A 6,504-nucleotide genomic window follows, 5' to 3' on the forward strand; every position below is an offset into this window, starting at 1 on the left:
AATTTTATCATTCTTATACTACTCTTAACTTGCTCTTTTTGGAATAAAGCAGCATAGTTCAATTTGTCTCAACTTTGTTGGGGATATATTTGCAAACTCAAACATGATGTGCTTTGAGCTGAACTACGCTATTCTTAAAATCTCCTTAAGCTTTCCCCCAGCTACACAGATATCCTTTATTATGGTCGTAGACAAGATAAACAATCATCATACAATCTGCAGCAGACAATAAGAGCCTACATCAAGGTAAGCATCTCTTTGTGTATTTTGTAAGCTGTAAAGCAAAATGTAGCCACATTTAGAGAATAGGTACTTTTATATGGGTTTCCTAGAACACACAATTATTACCCTATTATCTCTTATTGTATCATAGCAGGGTCTGAATGACCACCTCTCTTACTTTAAACTTGACTTGATAAGTTGTTGCTAACTGCTTGGAAGGAAATGTCTCAGTTGCTACTTGGAGGGATGTGTAAACTGACTCGGAGCTGGTTCAGGTGGGTTTGGAGATGTCAGACCTGGTTACTTTTTTAAAAAAAATCACTGCCAAGGGCTTTGGTGGCCTTGAGGGGTGCTGCTGCAGCCATGAGGGGGGCTCCAGCAGCTCCCCTTGCCCCACTGGCCTCCTCCTGGTCTCCCACGGGCCATTTTGGCCCATTTTTGAGCTCTTTCAGCCCTCTGTGAGTATGCAGTGGTCATTTTAGAGGCCACCACACATGCACATAGGCCATTTGCATGGCCAGGTCAAGACATGGCCATGCAAATGGCCCAGGCACATGCATGGTGGCCTCAAAAATGGCCACCATGTGCTTACCTAGGGCTGAAATGGTCTGAAAATAGGCCAAAATGCCCCCAAAATGGGCCAAACCAGCCCATGGGAGACTGGGTGAGGCCAGCAGGTGGAGGGGGAGCCACCTAAGCCCTCAGCGGTGGTAAGTGTGATCTTTAAAAAATCAATTAACCATGTCTGGCATCCCTCAACCTGCCTGAACCCACCTCAAATTCAAACCTAACCAGGCAAACTAGTTTTGTGCACATCTCTAGCTACTTGGCAGTTTTTCTTGGCTGAGATTTTTTGCCTTCCTTATCAGATCTTCCTTTACCTCTCTAACTGTGTTGGACCTGAGATAGTTGGGCTGTTCTGACATTGCTTTAGCTACTCTATAGATGTTGTCACAACTTAGGACTGGATATAGCGATGGTGAGAGTGAGACTTAAAATCGAGGTGAGATTTAATAAGCTGATACAAACATACTTAGAGCTTGATGGTTGGGACAGGATCTCAGACAAACTTAAAATAACTCCAAGAGATCCACCAAGACTCAATTCAGGAGTTCTTAGTTATGTTCTTTTTACTCACTACATTTGATGGTTACCAAAGGTCTTCACATGACCAATGGGGCAGGGAAGGGCTGGGGAGAAGGCAGGATCATACTACCTTCTCCCTCCTTTTTGGTGCATCACTGCTCACGTGCCCACACAACTGGCATGGCATTGGTCGCCTAACATGGGATCAGTAGGAAGAAGTCCTATTGCATCCCACAGTGCACTGCATGTGAAGTGGAGATGCAGCCTGCTGCAATGCAGCAGGGCTTATCTCCCTGGCTGCACTGCAGTCAGAGCTCTATGGCCACCAATTCTAGTGGCTGTCTTTAGAGCCCCAATGGAGCAAACAACCAGCAGTAAGGTAGGTGGTGTGCACACCTCACCCTATGTCACTTTTAGCCTGGGTTTCAAATCAGCTGCCTGGTGGAGTGCTGAGATTGGGAGTGATCTGGAGCTTCTCACCACCATTCCTACCTGGGCTAGCAGTGCCCAACCGGGGTAGGGCTGGTCATAAGAACGACCTCACGGAGTTCAAAATACAATTTGGGGGAAAATGTATATGCTCTTATTTAAGTTTATGGAGCAGACCTAATCCATATTAAACTTGGCTCTAGATGCCCTAAGTCTATGCAGGACATTTTTGTGTTATTTTAAAATGATAATAGATTTTTGCAGTAGACCCAGGGGCCCAATTTATAAAAGTTTATAAAGGTTTTTTATACAAAACTATAAAAGTTGTGAACTTTTAAAATTAAAGTTGTACTTTGGTTTTCCTTCTGTAAATACTTTCTACCTGATTCATGTACCTGGCATGTGTGTGTGTGTGTGTGTGTGTGTGTGTACACATATGTATGCATGCACTAGTGTTTGAGGCTTTTAAAATTATCTTTTAAAACTTTGTGCAAATGTAAATACACTGTGAAGGTTGAAGGCTAGTCACCTTGATAATGTGATAACCATAGTGCAACCTCTGCAAACCAACAGCAAGCATGTTTTCAGGTGTTGTGAAACACTGCAGTGCAGACAAGCTTCCAGTTTAATGCATGGCTCTTTTCACAGAATCATGTTCTTGTGACATTCTATAAATTAATACACCAACTTAATCATTGCATCTTTTGAAAACAATGACTTCTGTTTAATGCATGACTTGGCTCTAGGTCTGTTCTCTAGGAAAATAACACGTCACAAATAATTATAAAATGTTTTACCAGAATACCTTTTTCTTTTGATTGCTTTAAAATTAGCTCCTGTCATTTTTCACTACTTCATGTTAGGAATACAATTCCTTTTTCTAAGGAACTCTTCAAACTTTCTGAAAAGTTATTGAACAGGAAGCATTTTAACGGGGGGAAAAAATCTTAACCAGTGCTAGAGGAACCACCCCATAATAAGCCAATAAGACACCACAGGAACTTTTCAGCATCCACAATATCCTTCTAGTGCAATGTGGCTAGGACAAAGCCATATGTTTTGATGGAAGAAGTAGGGTCCAAACAATAGCATAAAGGTAAAAGTAAAGTGTGCCATTGAGTCAGTGTCGACTCCTGGTGACCACAGAGCCCTGTGGTTGTCTTTAGTAGAATACAGGAGGGGTTTACCATTGCCTCCTCCTGCGCAGTATAACACGATGCTTTCAGCATCTTCCTATATCACTGTTGCCCGATTTAGGTGTTTCCCATAGTATGGGAAACATACCAGTGGGATTCAAACTGGCAACCTCTGGCTTGCTAGTCAAGTCATTTCCATAGCATAGCAGCCTTGAAAATTGCTACCTAACTGAGCAACAGAATCACCTTAAGTGGTGCAGTGGGGAAATGCTTAACTAACAAGCAGAAGGTTGCCGGTTTGAATCCCCACTGGTACTCTTATCGGGCAGCAGCAATATAGGAAGATTCTGAAAGGCTGAAAGACATCATCTCATACTGCATTGGAGGAGGCAATGGTAAACCCTTCCTGCATTCTACCAAAGAAAACCACAGAGCTCTGTGGGCACCAGGAGTCAAAATCGACTTGACAGCACACTTTACCTTTAACTGATCAACAAGTCAGGTCATACAGTTATGGACCAGTCCCAACACTATTCCAATCCATTCACAGAGCAGAAGAGAATGTGGCTTTGATCTTATCGACAATCTGCATGAACTGTATTATCAGAATATACAACTGATAAACCTCTCGAGTATATAAAAAAGACAGATGTTGACAATATATCACATTCTTTTTTTATTTTACATCTACCAGGTATGTTGCATTTTTACCGCAACACATAAAAAAGGACAAGCCCTATTAAAATGATATTTTAAAAAACAAAGATAATTGGAGGTGCTGTTTTTTTTCAAAAACAGGGGGAGGGAAACAAACATTTTTATTCTTGCAGTTTGTTGATCATCCTGAGAAGCACATTGATGAAAGAAACTTCTGTCTTCAAACAAATAATGTTTCTCTGTCTTATTCTAGGTATTATGTATGTTATCTGACATACGGGAATAACCATTTATCAAAATATTTCAGTAAGTATTGAATAAGGAAAATTATGATTTATTTGAAATTATCCCTTGCAGGAGCTTTGATAAACCTTTAGGATGAAATAAGAGCATAAGATATGTATAAGTATACATTTGGCATACAGTAAAACACTCAAACAGGCATAAGAACATAAGAATAGCCCTGCTTGATCAGGCACAAGGCCCATCTAGTCTAGCATCCTGTCTCACACAGTGGCCCACCAGATGCCTCTGGGGAAACCACAGGCAAGAGATATGCATGCCCTCTCTCCTGCTGTTGCTCCCCTGCAACTGGTATTGAGCGGCACCATGCCACTGAGGCTGGAGGTGGCTAACAGCCACCAGACTAGTAGCCATTGATAGATCTGTTCACCATGAATCTGTCTAAACCCCTTTTAAAGCCATCCAAGCTGGTTGCCATCACCACATCCCATGGCAAAGAATTCCATAGATTAATTATGTGCTATGTGAAAAAGTACTTCCTGCTCGATCAAACTATTATCTATTATGTTTCCATCCCAGATGTCCCCAGGAAACCTGACGCAGGGTGTAAAGCCAACAGCTGCTGTTTGCTCCTGGCAGCTTATAGTCAGACTTTAAACATTAGCTATCATGGAAAATAGGCACTGATACACACCTTTTTGTGTGTGTGTGTCTGTGAATTTGTCTAAAAGCCATCTGTAGTAATGAATTCCAGAAGTTATTTATGTGTTGTATGAGGCTGACTAGCACTGTACTGGTTCAACAGTGCTGAGTTCCAGACTAAAACTGCATGGTAGCACATTTCCTTTCCTCTGACCTCTTCTGACGATCACAAGAATATATCCTCCTGGGTCATGCAACCATCATAGTTCCATGATGCATAGTGAGCTTCAGAAAGAAGGGGAAATCAGTGCAATTTCCCCTTTCCTGCTTGTGCAATGGCACAGCTATAGTTGGACAACTCAGTACTGCTGTATCAGCACAATGCTAGTCTGAATGTCTTTAGTCTTTCTTTTTCCCTCTTGAATCTACTGCCAATCAATTTCCTTTTATGCCCTAAGTTGAGTTACCCTAATACTAAGCTTTCATTCTGAATAAGGATGATTTCTTCTGCCATAATTCTCTGCACACCATAATTTTATAAATTATGCACATAATTTTATAACTTATTTCTTGGGGCCAAACCACATGTGATATTTAAAGTATTATGAGTCCTGGCAGTTTTTCTTTAGCCAGTAGAAACTGGATTGGAGCCCTGGATAGATCAGGTCTGCAATGAGAAACAGAGTCTTCAAATCTACTCCCCACTGCAGTCCTGATCCATAGAATCCCTTATTCAGCTCATATTTACCATGGGGAAAGTGCATAAAATTTGCATACATTTCTCTCTCTCAGAAAATGTTACTGTGTGAATTTTCCAGATGACTAGTGAATTTTTCAGTTGACCTAAATAGACTGTGATCTGATCTGGCATGTTACTCGACCTATATATTTTTTGAGAAACCCCCACCATATTAATTTCCCACTCAAAGGTTTTCAAGTAGCTAAGTTGTTGAATATTTGATGAGACACTTAATAAAGACACTTAATGTGGTTTAAATGTTTTACTGAAACCAATTCAAAGCTTTATGTGGAAATAAATTTAGAAATGAAAAACCTTATATGGAAAAATATAGTACAGGAAAATTTTCCACAATTTTCCACCACCATGGGCATTCTGCCATCCACTTCTGCTTTTTCTCACTCTACTGGTGCATGCTGTTCATTTTCACCTTGTCACCCAGCTTGAACTCCAACCTTTGAACCAAACCGCTAGTGAACTGGTTTGGATTTGATCCTGTTTGCACACTCCTAAATGCGAGTACGGAGCTCAAATGGAGCCAGAAATCCCATTCCCAGCACTGTCAATCATCTTTCTGTCTGGTTCTTCAAGCTCAGGATGTTTGTCTGAAGAGGCAAGATCCCTGAGCATGATCACCCTGCCTTTCCGTGACCAGTCTATGTTTTAACACCTGAACAGGTCTATAGTCCTTTATTATATATAATTAGATAATAACCTTTTTCTTAAAAGCTGTTTTTCAGTCAAATTGAAAGAAAACTGCAATGTCCCACATGAAGAAGCTTTTCTTTAGCACAATATGAACACCACTTATCTTTGTCTCAGAACCCACCAGAAGACTGTCATGTTTTCCCCCTTATGCTTCTGTGCCACAAGAACAGAGTGACTGATGTTATACAGTCTAGATGATCAGGCAGTACATGTTAAAGCATTTCTTCATTTGCCATTAACAAAATACCAGTTTCAAGTTCACCACAAATTCCATGTTGCTGCAGCAGAATTTATATAAATTATTTTCCACTGTGTTGATCATGCATCTCTTTACTACATAAAGAAAAGCAAATTGATGTTTAAATCAAAATATTCTTAATTTTTTTATGTCCTTGGTCTGTATGTGCAAGGATAATGCCTGCATTTTTCAAGTGTAATCTGTTGGTGATTGCATTCTCTTCAAATAGTGTAAGGATCGTACTTCTTCCAAAGGTATGAAATTAAATTATCCCTTCCACCTCATTTTGAAACTGTAGTTCAGTCAATACACTCCAGATGGCACCCAGTGATGATACAATTATGCATATGCTAGCTTGAGGGATTGGCTATGCAAACAAAAGACCTTGTTTTCAAAGGCTCTAG

Source organism: Hemicordylus capensis, chromosome 3, assembly GCF_027244095.1.
Source record: "Hemicordylus capensis ecotype Gifberg chromosome 3, rHemCap1.1.pri, whole genome shotgun sequence".
NCBI classification, from domain to species: Eukaryota; Metazoa; Chordata; class Lepidosauria; order Squamata; family Cordylidae; genus Hemicordylus; species Hemicordylus capensis.